At 39.1% G+C, this 18558-nt stretch overlaps 1 long non-coding RNA gene across 1 annotated transcript in view; it reads left to right on the forward strand.

Annotated features, from left to right (window-relative positions):
- The window catches only part of Gm28590 (predicted gene 28590), a 47036-nt gene that overhangs the window by 17986 nt on the left and 10492 nt on the right, over positions 1 to 18558 (forward strand). Inside the window, exons 2-3 of the long non-coding RNA NR_151524.1 lie at positions 5682 to 5789; positions 8997 to 9095. This is a non-coding gene — a long non-coding RNA (predicted gene 28590). The remainder of the gene's footprint in view (positions 1 to 5681; positions 5790 to 8996; positions 9096 to 18558) is intronic.

An 18558-nucleotide genomic window follows, 5' to 3' on the forward strand; every position in this document is an offset into this window, starting at 1 on the left:
GGGGCTTCATGGGAGCCAGGCATGGTCTTTGCTGCGGGCTGGTTGAAGTGAAGGATTTAATCAAGACATCCTTTCAGCTGCTTCAGGTGTGCATCACTGCAGTAGTCAGATGCACATTGTTCTTGGTGTTAGATGACTTAGTTCTGAACTTCTTATATCACTAAATTTAGCATATGCTTCTGAAAACCTATTAAAGTTCTTACTGGTGACAAACACTGCAACCAAACACATAATGATGGGCTGAGGAGATGGCTCCAAGCACTTGAATCTGAGGATTTGACTGATACTACCCAGATCCCACGTAAAATCTGATGTAGTATTGCTCATATTTATAGTATCAGTGTTCCTGAAGTGAGATAGAAGGCTGGGAAAAGTAAATCATGAAATATTACATACCAAATATACTTGAGAAACAATAATGTGATCCCACCTCAAACAAGAGTGGAAGTGATGACTGACACCTGAGTTGTCCTCTGACTTCCACATGCCCACCATGGTGTTACTTGTGACATCCTTTATGGATAGGCATATGCTTACTCAGATATACACACAAATGACACATTGTATACACATACTCAGATTGCAAAGTAACAAAATAATATAAGCAGTGATCACAAAAATCACTAGCATGCAGAAAAAGTCAGATATCACCCATTTCCTAATGTAAATGTGGAATTTTATCTTTTTTAAAAAAACATTTTTAGGAGAGTGGTCAAAAAAGAAATATCAAACTTGGATTGGGTCGAGCATCCAGTTCTTGCTCTTAGTGGACAGTAAAGAGAGCATAGAGAACATCCAGTGAAACGGGTCATAGGAAACTCCAGCAACGAATGGTCAAGTTTCTTCAGCAAATAAATCACAAGAAATTCCAAGATTAAGTGTTATGTAACAGACATGTTACCCAGTATGGCATGTTGATTTTTTTTCACTCCAAATCAGATAAATGTGTGAAGACGTGCCTAGTTTAAAAGTGAGCAGTGTGCTTGATGCACTGTTTAATCTACTTACATCCAATTTGATACCTTGCTACCTTTAGAAAATGATGAAACCCACTTGAAATCCAGATAGTGAGATGCACATTTTCTTGTGAGACATTGAATTTTTCACACAACTCTTAAACCATGTCTATATGTAGATAGAATAGAACATTTACAGAATTGCACATATTATATATGAAGACACATGGCTAAAGAAAAAAATTATCCTAAAGTTCATTGAAAATTATTTCTTTAATGTTACAACTGGGAATGGAGAAAGATGACTTAGTAGGTAAAGTGCTTACCTTATATGCATAAAGACCTGAGCTTAGATCACATACACCCATGTAAGAGGCATAGCGGTTCATAGCTGTCATCCCAGCACTGAAAAGGTAGAAAGAGAATGATTCTGGAAGCTCATTGGTCAATGAGCCTAGTCAAAGGATGAGCTCTAGGCATTACAAAATTCTATTTCAAAAATAGGAAAAATGATAGTTGAAGACACTCAATGTTGGCCTCTAGACTTGATGTGCAATTACATGTGTGTGAATATGCACATACATGCACATATTCTTCTTCATTGTTACAAATAGAAGCAAGATTATAACTCTCAGCAATTTAACAGTGGCCTTTCTAAGTATTTTAAACCTATTTTTTTCTTAGAAAAAATATTTTTGCATACATCCTGGAGCTTGATTGTAGGAAATTTTTATTATCATACCCTATTATATTACTACTTATATTACTGCAATGCATGTCCCAGGTCTGTTTGCTATAATTTCTGCAATCTTTTGAATAGTAAAGTTGAAATTCTGTGCTTTGAGCTTTTGATTATAATCCTAAAAGCTACAATTTTAATAGCAATGCATAATGAGGTAAGGTTGGTGGATTCATAGCACTTAGGATTGATGTTTTCAGTTTGTAATGCATAGAAACAAAGAACCAGTAGATTGTTTTAATTCTGTAGTGGACATTTTTGTCAATTTTATAAAACCTAGACTCACCTGAGAAGACAGTCTCAATGAGGGATTATGTACATTGGGATGGCCGGTGGACAGACACCTCTCTGTTGGGGTTGTTTGATTGATTAATTAGTTAGTTAAGGGAAGACCCAACCCACTTCGCAAGACGTTTTGAAAGGGAAGAGAGTAGCACAGTCTAGCTGAACACCATTAAACTAATCAAGCAAGCGAGCGTACATGCATCCATTCCTCTGTGCTCCTAACTGGATGTAATGTGACTGGCTGCTTCAGCTTCCTGCTTGGCTTTCCGCAGTAATAGATTATAAACCAGAACTGTGCACTGATGTAAACCCCTTTGTCCCTGTGCTGCTTTTATTCAGGACATTTTCTCTGAGCAACTTAAATAAAACTAGAGCAGTCTCAATTTCCAACAATTTTCCTCTCTAAAACCATTACCAGAAATAGAAAAAGTCAATATATGTTAATCTCATCTTTTTCTTTCTTTTTCCTCACTCATTGTTCAAATACTCCTGATTAAAGAAATCAAAGAGCTGACAAGAGTAAAAAAGGTAGTGACAGAAAATGAATCCTAAAGTGAAATGCCCAACACTTAGGTAGTCAAAACTTAGCCACAGTTATTATGAGACAGAAAGTTTTATTCATAGAATTATCAGTATGTGTGTGCATGTGTGTACATGTATACGCTGAAAAAAACAGGGAGACAGAAACATGCAGGGAGAATATGAAGCTTCAGAGAACACGCTCATGTTTAGCAAATGTTTGTCTTGTGTGTTTATTCTCTTCATACTTATTCACACACAAATGTGTTTGTATGTTTAAATTGTTATTGGTTTTTATTTTGAGTGTGAATGACATGTATATCTAAAGCATGAAGAGGCCAGAAGAGGATGTCATGTGCCATGAAACTGAAGCTACAGGCAGTTGTGAGCTGCCAAAAGGAAAGGAGGCTGGTAGCCAATCCTGGGTCCTATGATATAGTAGCCACAGCTCTTAATCACGGGGGCCACCTCTCTTGCTTCTGAAGAGTTTAATATTTTATTATATTTTATTTATCTATTCATCTATTTAGTGATGTGTGTGTGTGTGTGTGTGTGTGTGTGTGTGTGTGTGTGTGTGAATGCTTGTGTGTGTGAATGCTTGTGTGTGTGTCCAGACATGCAGTTGCCAGAGCTTGCATGTGAAGGTTGGAGGACTACTTGAAAAAAGTCGGTTCTTCTTTTCCACCATCTGGGTCTTGAGGGATTCAACTAGGGTCATAAGAGTTAGCACCAAGGACTCCATCATCTGACCACTATTGCCATCTATTTTTAAAATCGATTGAATATCTCTATTTTAACCAATAAAAATAGAAGATATTTTATTGGTAATAAAATTTTTAGAGAAACCAAATATATCAGTTTTTACTTCTATGAAAATGTTATCGATATTAAGTAGAATTTAGAAACAACACATTATTTTATTTTACATGGAGGTACTCAGAAATACATATGCACATAGGAATCAAATCCTCACTTAAGACATATTATATATATAAATGAATAAAATGGAATATACTTTGAGATATAGAGTTACAAAATATTAGATGTGATTAGAAGTACACACTGCTATGCCAGTATTATTATCTGGGGTTAGAACTTGTGTTTCATGCTTTCCAACAAAGTACTTTACCAAATTAACTGTCACCTCAGCATTGAATTCTAACATTGCCGAAGTGTGGAAACAGAGTAACAGAATCAGGGTTTGTTTGGGGGTTTTTGTTTGTTTGTTTGTTTGTTTGTTTTTTGTATTCAATCAAAAGATGTGCATTTATTTGGTAATTGTTTTCTTTCTGAATGCCAATGAGTGAAAATGTTTTACTTTACACCCTGAAAAAACATGGAGACATCTCACAGATGCCTCACACTGGCCACTGACATACACATTGTTCTCCAGGATTTTAGCTCTGTAACCTTCTCAGTCTTTCAAAGTGGTAAGAACAGACTGTCCTTCAGCGGTGATCGCTCAGGTACATTTTGGAACAAGTGTCTGCTCTATCAGAACTCCTAAGAAGCTGAGTGCCACAATGTTGAAATGAGAGCTATTATCTTCATATGTGAACTGTTATTAGTAACAAATGTTAGAAGATTTCTAGAATTTTCATACTTCTAGGGGCTGAGGAGATGCCTTAGTGGTTAAAAACTTGCGCTACTATTGTGGAGGATCTGAGTTCAGTTCCCAGAACCCACAGGGGGAAACTCACAACTTCCTATAACTCTAGCTCTACAGGGATCCAATGCCCCCTCCTGGCATCTGAGAGAATCTGCACTCAAGTGCACATACATAAGTGTATATACACACACACACACACACACAATCATGGAACAGTTCTGATGGCGATGAACTAAAACAATGACCCTAAGAAATAGTGGCATGCATACCTTAGTGGTAACCAACAACTCTCTAGTTGAGCTTAAAGCCCACACAGAAGGGAAGTTATGAATAACTCTGGAAAACATAGTCAAGATTTTGAAGTCATGGATCTTCAAGGAGAACTTAAAAACACCATTTTACTAAATCAGTATAATTCCTAACTCCATTCTATACTTATGCTTATATACTGAGAGGTAAGCATAGGTCTCAACCCTAATGAAAGAAATGTCTTCTCGTTGTACAATAAGGAATTCAGTCCAGAGTATTACAGTCAACAATAATGCAGAGAACAAATGACCTTGTGGCATTCAGCCCCAACTGATACATCTACAGCAGCACTATTATACACAATGCTCAGGGATCATAATGGAAGAAGGGGTGGAAAGATTGTAAAGTCTAGGCAAACTGACATTTGCTGAGAGATTTTGACTTTAGAAGTTTCAGAGATCCATGAAATCTCAACAATGTAGCTCCATAAAGAAGAAGTGAACAAGGTTGACACGAATATGCATGCAAACCGGGGTGAGGGAAATATCATGGGGCCTTATCCTTAGATCAAGCAAGACAGGCAACTAAGGACTACTGAGTTGGGGAAAAATATTTTTATTCAGGGAGGAGCTCCCAATTGGCTATCCAACACCAGATAATCAGGCCTGAAAACATACATAAGTATAACACTATACAAGCTCTATTCAATTATTTAGGAATATACATCCTCATATCTGCCCACAGACACTAGCAACAATTAAAAGAATAGAAGGTATGACCTTGAGGAGAGGAAGGTGCAGGGGTGAGGGAGTGCATGACGCAGGTTGAAGGGAGGAACAGGAGGGGGGTAAACCATGTAATCATATTTTAATTTTAAAAGCAATTTTTGAAAATTATTAACAAATTCACATGGCTCAGATCCTTTTCTAACCAATCCAGTCATCTTCCTGTCATTTCCCTTCCTAAATAATTGCTAAATTACAAATCATTCAAGTGCCTTTGGCCTGATTTGTGACCACTCTCACAACTGCCCAAACTGGGAGACATCCCTCCTCCCCAGCCTAATGGACAGGGAACTCCCACTCTTCTCTAATGATGATACCTTACATGGATTATTTATTTTTTGCTTTAGTTGCCCTGTTGCTTAAGAACCAAACACATTTTTGCAGAAATATTTCAAGTTTATTATGCTTCTTGTATTTTAATTAGATCTCCTGGGGAACCTCAGAAGCACACGAAATAAAAAATAAAACACAGAGACAACAGGAGCGTTTGTGTTCAAGTTTCTTCAATTTTTTAATCCCATTGGGGTATCTTCCCACAGGTCTTTCTGCTATAGGTCCTATCTGGAACACCATTCTACTGGATGGAGGCTATGGGTCTGTCTCACGTTAAGTCCCAGGCTGGAGTTGTGCTTACTTGGCCTTTGATGGTAAGGATTTTCCATGTGAAGTTATCAGCATGCAAACATGCTGTCTATTTTGTTCTATACTGACACTTTTCACTGTTTTTGTCCCATGTTAGCTTATTCTGTCTCAGCAATACTAGCAAGGACAAGAAAAATGAGGGCATTTCACATTGACAAATCATCTAGAAATTCTGATCTCCCTTTCAGTCTTTTAGGTGTCTCTAATACCCAGGTTTATAGACATTTCCTTTTTTAACTTTTTTAACTCAAGGCCTTGGTTAGCCCAGACTTTGAAATCACCATTTAGCTAAAGATGTTTTCAAGTACCAGGCTACTACCTCCAACCTCCAGAGTACTTGGATAATAGGTATGTACCTAGAGATTTTCACTAGTTATTTGTGGATTTTGGCTGTTGCTAAATTGTTACAGTGCTTGTCTAACCCACAGAGCTCTGGGTTCCATCCCCAGGACCTCACAAATTGAGTGTGTGCATGCTTGTAATGATAGCATTTAGTGGGGTGAAATGCAGAAATATGAAAAGTTCAAGGCATCCTCCACCACATTGAGATTTGAAGCTGTCAGGAACACACGAAGCCTCTACTCAAAATCACATCCTTGACAAGTGTTGATCTGAGTTTTCTCTCTCTCTCTCTTTTTTCTTTTTCTTTTTTAAATTTACTTATTTATTTATTTATCATTTATCTTACACTCCATATTTTATTTGCCCCATCCCCATCCACCCTCCTACTGCTCCACATCCAACACCTCCTCCCCACCCCCTGTCTCCACGTGGATGCCCCAACCCCCCACCCCACCTGACCTCTAAACTCCCTGGGGCCTCCAGTCTCTAGAGGGTTAGATACATCATCTCTGAATGAACACAGATCTGGCAGTCTTCTGCTGTATGTGTGTTGGTGGCCTGATATCTGCTGGTGTATGCTGCCTGTTTGGTGATCCAGTGTTTGAGAGATCTTGGGGGGGTCCAGATTAATTGAGACTGCTGGTCTTCCTACATGGTCACCCTCCTCCTCCTCAGCTTCTTTCAGTCTTTCCCTAATTTAACAACTGGGATCAGCTGCTTCTGTCCATTGGTTGGGTGCAACTATCTGTCTCAGACACTTTAAACTGCTTGTTGGGTCTTTCAGAGTGCAGTCATGCTACTTCCCTTTCTGTGAGCCTCAGTAATGGTGTCAGACCTTGGGACCTCTCCTTGAGCTGGAGTCCACTTTGGGCATGTTGCTAGACCTTCTTTTCTTCAGGCTCCTCTCCAATTTCAGCCCTGTAATTCTTTCAGACAGAAAAAAATTGTGGGTCAGAGTTGTGACTGTGGGGTGGCCCCCCTCCCTCATTTGATGCCATGTCTTCCTGCTGGAGGTGGGCTCTACAAATTCCCTCTCCCCACTGTAGGGCATTTCATTTAGGGTCCCTCCCTTTGAGTCCTGAGAATCTCTCACCTCCCAGGTCTCTGGTGCATTCTGGACCCCCCCCCCCCCAGTTTCCTACCCCCAGAGGTTGCCTGTTTTCATTTATTCTGCTGGCCCTCAGGGCTTCAGTCCTTTTCCCTCACCCAATCAGGCTCCCCTGTTTTGCCCCCCTGATCCCTCCTCATACACTTTTTCTCCCAGGTCCATTCCTCCTCCCCACTTGTGATTACTTTCTTCTCCCTCCCAAGTGGGACTAAGCATCCCAATTGGGCACTCGAGCTTGTTGACTTTTTTTGAGTTCTGTGTACTGTATCTTGGGTATTCTGTACTTCCTTCCTTAGTGTTTCAGTTTCCAAGAAGGGTTACGCTTGATAGAGCTAAATATTATCACACTTACTAAATCATATTTGATAGAAATTAAGTTTCTGAAACATGACCCTTCTGTTTCGATGCTTTTTTGAGGATAAGCTTCTGCTAATTTATATTCACGATGTGTTTTTGACTTTCTGTGCCCTGCTTGTTGAAAGAGATAGTACTTTACTAAGTTCTCAGTTCATTAAAAGATTGATTCTGAAATATGTGATTTTCATCAAGAGTGGAGCACATGAATGGATTGATTCATATTCATATCTAATGAACTTATCCAAATTCCAGGAGGTTTTGTTTGTCCTTCAGGGTTTTGGCTATTCAGTCATATTTTCAACAATAATGCTGGGGCAGCCCACTACGGGGTGAAGTTTCAACAATGTAATACATAGAATATTCTGGCCAAACATGTAATTAAATGTCTCTTTAAGTCATGTTCCAAATACTTAATATATTCAACTTACCTTGAAGCTATTTATTAAACATTAAAATCTATAGTAACTACAAACAAAAAAGCGCTTGGGGAGAAAACATAAAAGACTTGTCAAGATTCATAGTCCATTTGAGCAAAGAAACAAATGAACAATAAGTATATTGTCGGGGCTGAAGAGATCGCTCACATACTGACTTGGCATAGGACTTGAGTCTGGTTTCCAGCACCCATGTTGGGAGGCTGACAATTATCTGTAACTTCAGCTTCCAGAGACCTGAAGCCTTCTCATGGCCTCTGAGAGTGCCTGCACATACCTGCACATGTTCATACATATCCGCACACATATACACATATAACAATACAAATAAAACTTGACTCTGTTGCCTGTCTGTGGATTCTGTTCTCCTAACTAGGCTGTTTGTCTGGCTTCAAGGGGAGAGGATGTGTGCCTAGTTCTGCAGTGACTTGAGGTGTCAGAGTGGGTTGGTTGGTATCCAGGGGGGACCACCCACTTCTCAGAGAAGGAGAGGGAGTGGGTCCTGTGTGAGGGGGAGACTGGGAAGAGTAGGGGCTGTGATTGAGATGTAAAGTGAATTAATAATTTAATTAATAAGAACCAAGAATCTATTAAAATATAAATTAAAAACATTCTTAAAATTTTACTCTGTTTTATAATTAAAATCATTTTAATCCAGGGTGGGCCTCTGGCACGTCCACTTGTGTCTTACCTGCTGGATATTTGAAACGTGATACTCCTGTGTGTGGACTTGTCAATGTTTGCACAGATTATTTCATAAAATAAAAGCAAACGTGCATAAGGGTTTTGTTTGCAAAACTCTGTGGGATCCAGAGTCTTGAGGACAGAGGGACCCTGACAAAGAAGGGAACTGGATATCTACCAGGTTTGGAAGGTACATCAGTAGCTTGGCTGTTTGCAGGATGTAATTTTGGTTTCACTGTGTGAGAAGACCTTCTATATTCTAAAGTTTATGCTCATTTTCATTACAGGCAGATGTGAGTTGCCCAATATGGATGCGGGAACTGAACCCCGCTCCTCTGCAAGAGCAGCAACCTCTTTAACTATAGAGTTACCTCTCCAGCCTTGAAGTGAGTTTGTATTTTCAAAATGTGGTTGCTGTTACTAATCCAACCTTCCCATACGTTTATTGATTCAAGTAATTTCTATTTAGTTTAATCATGAATACATCACTGCTTGCAGTTTTTAAAAAATTCAATTTGTATGCTTTCATATTTCTGCTCTCCTTGTTCTTCTTTCTCAAACACCTTTATAATCCCTCTTCACCTGTATTTCTTTTGAGTGAATTTCTTTTTATAGCTCTTTCAGCACTTGCTCTGAGGGTTGTATTATGTTTCATGAGTGTCATGGTTTTTACCTCTTTAAAGTTTGGGTGAAGTAAAAGATCTTTATCTCTCTTCTGTCCCTTTCCTCTCCTTTACTTTTAACAGCAAACATTTCCTAGTATATATTTATTTGAATATATAAGTCATATTAGAGATATGTTTTTCTTCAACAAACAGACATAATTTGGAAAACACAAGAGACAATGGAAAACCTTTTTTGCTTATCATTCACACCTCTCTCTGTCTCTCTCTGTCTCTGTCTCTCTCTCTCTCTGTCTCTGTCTCTCTCTGTCTCTCTGTCTTTCTGTCTCTCTCTGTCTCTGCCTCTCTCTGTCTCTCTCTCTGTCTCTGTCTCTGTCTGTCTCTCTGTCTCTCTCTGTCTCTGTCTGTCTCTGTCTGTCTGTCTCTCTCTCTCTCTCTCTGTCTCTCTCTATCTGTCTCTCTCACTCACTTTCTTAGTTCTCTGATATTCTGTCCTTAAAAATATATTATTTATTTCTCTCTGTGTGTCTTTCTCTGTCTGTCTCTCTTTGTGTGTGTGATCTGTGTGTCTATGTATGTGCAGGAGTCTCCAGAGGTAATGAGAGAATGCTGGAGTGCTGGATCCCCAACATCTGGAGTTATGTCTTTCCTCCCCTGATAATCTTTTATAACCTGGGTATATAGAGAACCATCTTTAGCTTATCTCATCTACTGGTAACCAGCTTTTCCTTTTTCCTTATCAAATTATACCTTCATGTTCTTCCTATTACTGCAGGATGCTGACTTCTGGGGAAAAGGCCCCTTTTGTCCAACACTTGACATACCTTCTGTAGTTTTTTATGCTCCCCACAATAAGGATGATTTTATTATTATTACTATTTTTACTTCTAATGAAAGATGGGACTTCTTTCAAAGTGTTTGGATACATAGAGAAGAGGGTTTTATTTTATGGTTGATTGAAACTTATTTTATTCATTTTTAGTTTGTAGGATTTTTTTTAAAAAATCTATATTTTTATATTTGTGTATCCATATCATCACTGTGTGCATGCATGTGGGTGCTGGAAATAATGTTGGGTCTTCTGTATGGGCAGTAAGTGCTCTTGACCTTTGGTTCATCTCTCCAGCTTGCTAAAGTCAATCAAACTTGTTGGTTCTGGAATCTGTTGTTTTGCATCTTTTGTCAGCTAAATTCCCAGGCATCATCACGGCTGTAAACTCAGACTACTATTTTCACTTTCCCTTATAGAGCCTAGAGAAATGAATGCTGGGAATTTTATTACAATCCTGTGCATCTCTAAGCTCCTGTCCTTTGGTTATTGTGTATTCTGTTTGTTTTCTGTTTTCTCTAAGCTATTTAGATTGAGTCCTTCCTTCCTTCCTTTTCTTCTCTCCCTCCTTCCTTCCTCTCACCTTCCTTACTTTCTTCTCTTTTTTCTTTCTTTCATTGTCTAGGGGTTATCTTTTGAAGCAATATCTTACAGCCCAGGCTGGTCAGAACTCTGTATAGCTGGAAATGACCTTGATCTTCTAATTCTCCTTCAGCCACACCCTAAGTGCTGAGATTACAGGTTTTCTTCCACCTTTGGTCTAGAACAGTGGTTCTCAACCTTTCTAATTCCGTGACTCTTTAATACAGTACCTCAAGCTGCAGCGAGCCCAAACCACAAAATTATTTTCACTGCTACTTCATAAAAGAGATTTTACTACTGTTATGAATCATAAAATAAATACCTGATATGCAGGATATCTGATATGCAGCCCCTATGAAAGGGTAGTTTGATCCCCAAAGGGGACTTAATCCACAAGTTCAGAACTGCTGGCCTATATAACTTTTAATGCTGCAATTTTTTTTTGGATTTTTTTAATTAGGTATTTTCTTCATTTACATTTCAAATGCTATCCCAAAATTCCCCCATACCCTCCCCCCACCACTCCCTTACCCACCTACTCCCACTTCTTGGCCCTGACTTTCCACTGAGAATTTCATTTTATTATATTTTTTTCTAGGGTTTTCATTTGGTTCTCTAAAATCATTAATTTTATAGTGGTGGTGGTGGTGGTGGTGGTCGTGGTGGTGGTGGTGGTGTGTGTGTGTATATGTGCATACACACATGTCACAATGCATGGTCCAATGTCAGAGGACAGCTTGAGGGAGTCAGTGCTCTCCATAATTTTGTAGGGTGAGGCCGAATGTTTATGAACTGGATTCCCTTTCATTTTAATAAATTCACATTATTGATGACATTATTGATGACTACTCCTTGGAAACCTATTTAGGTTCTTGATTCCAAATAGATTCATGGTTAGTTACCTGCTTAGTTAGTTTGTTAATCAATAAAGTCCAATTTCCCTCACCTCATTAACTTTTACTTCTCCGTCATTATTTCTTTTTCAGCTGTTAATTCAATGCCTGTAAATGCTTTCTATCCACCTTCTCTCTTTTTCCTCTCTTGCAAATCAAAAGATTTCACTCTGCTACAAACACAGTGTTTACTCAAGTTTCCAGTTTTCTTTGATTCAATCTCTTATGATTTGAAGTTTTAGTGTCTAATTTCCATACAGTCTCAAGCTACATGATAATTTCCTTTAAAATAAGACCATTTTCTAGACATGTTGACACACTGTCAGGGCTAGTATTAGCACTATCAATATTAAACATTGATAAAAACATAAATATCCTAATATTGCTTTTGTGACCCACTGGTTTTAGTTGGGGTAAATGTAGAAAAGGGACCTGTAGGGAGAAGGGAGAAAAATAGGGGTAGGAGGGAGACCAAAGAACATGTTTAATCATGAAGACCAATGCCAATTAATTAGAATTTAAAAATATTCTAAAGGACCTATCTATGCCTATGCTGTTCAGCTCAATTTTGTAAAAATGAATCCAAATACGTTTTCAGCTGCAAACTGCAAGAGAATTACATAACATGGCTCTCATATCCAGGTGTTGAGGTTAATGACTTCCACCTAAGTATTATATTTTAAGGGAGTGATCTCTTATAAATACTGTAGGCCCTGAATTCCTGGGTTCAGTTAGGCTTCTTTTTTCACGAGACAACAGATGGATACTAATCCAGTATAATTGTTACTTTAGAACTGATAATATCATGACTTTTAAAATACATAGACACTATTCTCTCCATACTAAGAGACTTCATTCAAGAGTACTGACATTTAATTAACCTCATCAACATCTATAAACATGAATTCTTTTTATTCATAGCACCAGTTCCCAACCTGGAGAAATACCAAGAGCAAGAGAGTAAATTTTTTTCAAAGTTATTTGGGTCCATTTTATGTTGACATAAATAATGGTGCACTAGTTCTCACCTTTCTGACATCTGGAAAGTTTGAGGTCAAGCAGCCTCAGTTGAAATACTTTCTTTTTTCCTGGTTGGATCTCTGCAGAGTCATAGCCGTGTACAGGGTGTCACGTGATAACACAGTGCATCCTAGGCCTGGCCTCTCCTCTTTATAAAGCCACAGTTCCCATTGCTTGATTGTCCCAGACCTTATGGCCTCATGTAATGGTTTGAAAAGGAGATTGAGATAGGATCTCATGTATCCCAGGCTGGACACAAACTCACAAGACAGCCAGTGATGATCTTTTCCATGTAATCCTTCTGTTTCTAATTCCCAGTTGCTTAGATTACAGATATGACTCACCATTCATGCTGTATATGATGTTAAAGTTACAACCCCAGACTTCATGCATGTTAGGCAAAACTCTACCAACTAAGTTCTATTCTTAGATTCTTCTTTTTTTTTTCATAGTTCTCCCATAGTGCTTCATGGTTTCTCCTAGAACATAAACCATAACTGGATTACTTTTCAGCCCTCTGTATACCTCACAGAAGGAATTAATACCAGAGTGAGTTTGAGGGGATGTTCACAGAGCAACAAAATCTCTCTCTGTTTTCTTTTCTACTCTGACAAAATACATATGATCCATTTAAACACAATTTAAAGATAATTTAATTGTGTTTTATTAAGGAACACTACTTGATGCATGATCAGTCTCTCTTTTAAGATATCTCTCAGAGCATGTCCACATTTTCTTGTTGGTGTGCGGTTCATTGAGAATAGCATCATTTACACATTTTTTTAAAAAAAACAATCTGCTCTAACTGGATTAAGATGGACAGAAGGATTTCTTCTCAGATACTGGTACAGAGGATGCTCCTGGAGAGACTGCCAGCTTAGAAAGGCCATAAAGCATTACACTTCATCACCAACTCTCCAGATGATGGACTGTGTTTTTCCTCTGGTTCTTGGTAGTTCAGAGCCCTGGGCCTTCATTGTTAGCACTGTATGTCAACTTGAGAGCATCTAAAATCATCTGAGAGACAAACCTCTGGTCTTGTTCCTACCAGAGTTACTTGACTTAAATAATTAAGGTGGGAGGACTCACCCTAAATATGGGCAACATGATTCCATCAGTTGGGTTCTGGACTGAATACAAAAGGAGAAAGAGAGCTGAGTACCACCATTTACCTCTGCTTTCTGACTTGGTACAATGAGACCAGCTGCCTCATGCTCCTTCTTCTGTGACTTCTGTGACATCATGGAATGTAGTCTTGAACAGACAGTCAAAATAAGCTCTATTGGAGATGGAGATATGGATGGTTTATTAAAAGCAATTGCAGCTTTCACAGAGCAACTCAGTTTGGTTTCCAGCACTCCCACTAGAAGACTCTCAACCCCCTAACCTGTAACTCCAATTCTAAAGAATCCAGTAACCTTTTCTGGCCTCCACTGGCACCCATGTACATATAACATTCACACATAGACACAGATAGAGACAAATGATAGATCAACAGATGATAGTAAAAAGATAGGTGAGAGAAATTGAGAGATCAACAGACACATCAATTGACAAATAGACATAAAGATAGTAAATAGATAGATGAGCTAGATTGACAGATCAACAGATGAGAGACAGACAGACCAACAGGGAGTCAGATAAACAGATAGATAGCAGATAGCAGAGATCAACAGGCTGACAGATGGGAGACAGACAGATAGACAGAAAGGCAGGCAGCAGACAAACAAAGCAAAAAGAAGAATAAATAACCCTTCTTTTTTAAAGTTGCCTTTGTAAGGCATTTTGTCACAGTAATAAGAAAGGTACCTAATACATGCCCCATACCAGAGATTCAGCAAATTCTCTGATCAACCCACCAATCAGGGTGTCTCCAGAAGATCTACCTTCTAATCCCAGAAAGCTTAGACTGTAAGCTACTTGAAGTAAAGGAGATGCACCCTTCCTGACACTGGTGGTTAGGGAAGGCAAGTATCCTGAAAATGCATCACCTATGACTCTTCTTCCTACGTCTCCTGTGGTCTAAATGCAGAAGTTTCCTTTATCTGTGTATCTCAGATGCCTCCTGTTACCACTGTAAGCATGGTTTCAGTGTGTGCATATTGGCAGAAGACTATCCTGTTGAGCAAGCACTAAGTATCCACTCACTCTCATCCCCAGGCAAAAATTCCAGCAATGATCTGGCCTCCCACTCAAATGAACAGGCAGCCATGTGCATCCTGAGTTTATTCCCTGCCCTACTAGAAGTGCCTCTATTTCAGGTGGGCCATTGCTGGAAAGTACCTGTTTAAGGGACCTAGACCTTTCCAGGGACCTCCTGAACCTTTTCTCACTGAATAACTGGTCTGAGTATCAGTTTTCCCTTGCTACTTACTTTATTTGTGAATGAGATCCAAATGTACATGCTGAGCCTGGACCTAAGTTCTGGACTTGCTCTGTAAAATGCACACCTGGCTGGGCAGTGGTGGTGCACACCTTTAATCCCAGCACTTGGGAGGCAGAGGCAGGTGGATTTCTGAGTTTGAGGCCAGCCTGGTCTACAGAGTGAGTTCCAGGACAGCCAGGGCTACACAGAGAAACCCTGTCTCGAAAAAAAAAGTGTACACCTGAATAAAAGATATTGTCCAGTGTGCCTGAGCAGCCCTTTGGTTGTTGATGTTGACTTATGTATGTCTTGTGTGCATGTGTGTGTATGTTTGTGTGGACATGTGAGTATGTGCATGGAGGACCCGATTATCATATAAGGTGTCTTCCTCAGTCACCCTCATTCTTATGAAGCAGGGTCTCTCATTTAAACCCAGTGCTACTTATTTGTCTATTGGTGTTTGACCTTCTTCTGCTTTCTTTATCTCTCACATACAGGATTAGAAGTGGACACCCACCTGGCATTTGTATAGGAGCTAAGGATCCTACCTCCAGTTGTAACACTAGTGAGGCAGATGCTTAACCCTCTGAGCTGCCTACCAGTCCTTCCAGTTACTTCACACCCTTATGGTTTCCAGTTTTCTGTTCACCTGGCACCTGCTTAGAGCTATTCCATTTCTCATCCTTGGGAGGGAACTTCCTACTGACACAGTATATGCTTCCTACTGACACAGTATATGCTTCTAAGTGTTGGGCAGATACAAAGTGCAAGCTTTACAAAACAACCAAATGTCTTTTCTCAACCTATCCTGTAGGAACTGATAATGGATTTTGCATGAATCTTGGATGACATTTTTTTTTTAAAGCCTGGCCTTTAGTATGTGATTGCTAATATTCTCTTTCAGTCTCGTGCTTTTATCAGCTTTCTTGTCTCTCTCTAATTTACCGTTCAAATACCCTCCCAAACTTAAGCAAACATCTCAGAGGCAGAAAAAGCTTTCATAATTTCACCTTACATTTGGTAGAGAGAAAACACATATGAAAATTATTGTCATTCTTTTTTTTTTAGATTATAGCATCTTCAAGAAGAAAATATTTGCTTGGAAAGAAATACTTATATTAAATCATTTCGGTATGATTTTAGTTCCTTAAAAAAAAATCACACCTTCTTCCTATCATAGATTCTTGCTCTAAAGTTTTTGACCTTCCAACACAGTGTAAAGCAAAGATGAAAAAGTTTTAATTTGTAAAATTCTCAAAACTAATTTTCAAATTAGGTGTTAACAGCTTTTCCTCAGGATCAAAGTTTATGTGTTTAGTAAGATTTGGACTGCCAAGCCCTCAAAAATATATCCAATTAGCATATATATGTCCCATTAGAACTCTTTCAAAGGAATACTAGCATGAAGTTATTTGTCAAGGTCACTCTGGGCTTAATGTACATAATTGCTTATACATTTGGGTGTTATTCTAATGACATCTATGTTTCTTTGCCTGTAGTCTTTTTTATTAGTGCCTGTGTATGTGTATGGGTTCAGTATTCATTCATGTGCATGTACAGTATTCATGTATGTGCACTTTATATGTGCATGCAGAAACTGGACAAGGCTATCCCGTGTTGTCTTCTATCTGTACTATTTTCTTGACACCTGATCTCTCACTGAACCTGAACCTAGACTGATGGCCAGTAAGTCCTAGTTTACTGTCAACCTGACACAGCTGGAAGTATCCATGAAGAGAAAAACTCAATTGAGAAAATACCTTCACCATACTGGCTTGTCAGCAATTCCATAAGATGTTCTTTTCATTAATGATTAATGTGGAGGGTCCAGCCCTCTGTGGGCCTTGATACTCCTTGGTAGGTAGTCCTGGGTTGTTTAAGAAAGATGGCTGAACAAGCTATGGGAAACATGTGAGCAGATTTTTTCCTTGGCTTCCTGACTTCTGCCGTGAGTTTTTGCCCTGACTTTGCTGATAATGGACTACAGTGGTAAGGTGAAATAAACCCTTTGCTAACCTAGTTGCTTTTGACCATGGTGTCTATCATAGCATAGAAACACACTATTACAATAATGATCTTCTGTCCCCTACCCTCAACCTGTAGCACTGGGGTCACATGTGCTGGTGTACCAAATCTGTTTCATTTGGATTTTTTTGGTTTTGGTTTTGGTTTTGGTTTTGGTTGTTTGTTTTTGTTTTTTGTTTTTTTGTTTTGTTTTTGTTTTTACATGGGTGCTAGAACCTAAAGTTAGAACCTCATGCTTACACAGAAAACATTCCAAGCCATCTCTCCAGGTCCAGCTGCAAATTTTGAAGAATGTGGAATGCTTTGGGCTTGAAAAAAAAAAAAAAGCAGGTCTCAATCGGCTAGCAACATGGCTGCCAGTGGGTAGAAGTATAGAGTAGAATGTTACTTTATGACTTTATGACCACTGAGGTAAAACATGTGATTTGGCCAAGAGAGAGTATAATATCAGCCAAGGATTATATTGTTTGTTGGTTTTGGGGTTTGTTTGTTTGTTTGTTTGTTTGTTTTTTCGAGTCTGGGATGGAATAAGTTTAAAGCTTGAAGGGACAGTGGCTAAATAAAATCAGGCAACAGCAATGTAATGGCCTCATTTGAAGGGTACCGGATTAGAACGGGAAACACCTGTCAGCCTTGCTTTAGCTTAAGCTCACATTATTTTGCATCCGTTGATGTTCTTCAGAGCAGAAAACAACACCAGGGGCTGCAGGCAGCTTAGTTTGACAGAGCACATACTCTGCAAGCATGAGGGCCTGACGTCTCCTATAAAAGCTAGCCATGATGCTGGGAGACAGAATCAACTTGATCCCAGAGACTCACTGCCCAGTCAGCCTAGTCAAAATGGTGAGCTCCAGGGTCACTGAGAGGCCCTATCTCATCAAACAATGAAGAGACAGAATCAGAAATATCCTAACGTTAACTTCTGGCTGCCATATACATCCACGTGGAGAAGCTGTATCCCCATACTCCCCAACAAACATGCATGTACATACCTCCATTACACATAACAGAAAGAGCACCAGCTTTAGTCAATAGTGGACAGATGTAATTCTAACCATGATTAGCACAATGAAGGAAATTATCTTAGCTCTGAGCCTTTATATGCTTATCCTAGCAGCAATCTAGTTCTGGTTATTTGTGTCACTGTTACTGGTATTTACTTCTGTCTACCTTTGGAAATACAGCTTGTATAGCAAAACTATAGGGGCAAAAGACTATTAACTTGTGACTGTCAGAACCCTAAGGGAAGACTTTCTGAAAGCTATCATACTGCCATCAACATAAGTACCTAGTGATTTGGGGTCTTTAGGTAGAATTTTGGCTCCACCCTCCCCCATTAGTATAAAATACCTCCCTGTTTTGGGAGACTTGCATGGTCAAAGTCTAAAGGAAGAATGGAAACAAACACTTAGGACATAAACTATGTGGTTGAAATCAAATGCTGGCTGTTACTGCTGTGAATAAATGGCACAGAGAAGGCATAATGGCTTAGAGGCAGAAACATTGTGAGGG

The sequence above is a fragment of the Mus musculus genome, chromosome 1 (genome assembly GCF_000001635.26).
Source record: "Mus musculus strain C57BL/6J chromosome 1, GRCm38.p6 C57BL/6J".
NCBI classification, from domain to species: Eukaryota; Metazoa; Chordata; class Mammalia; order Rodentia; family Muridae; genus Mus; species Mus musculus.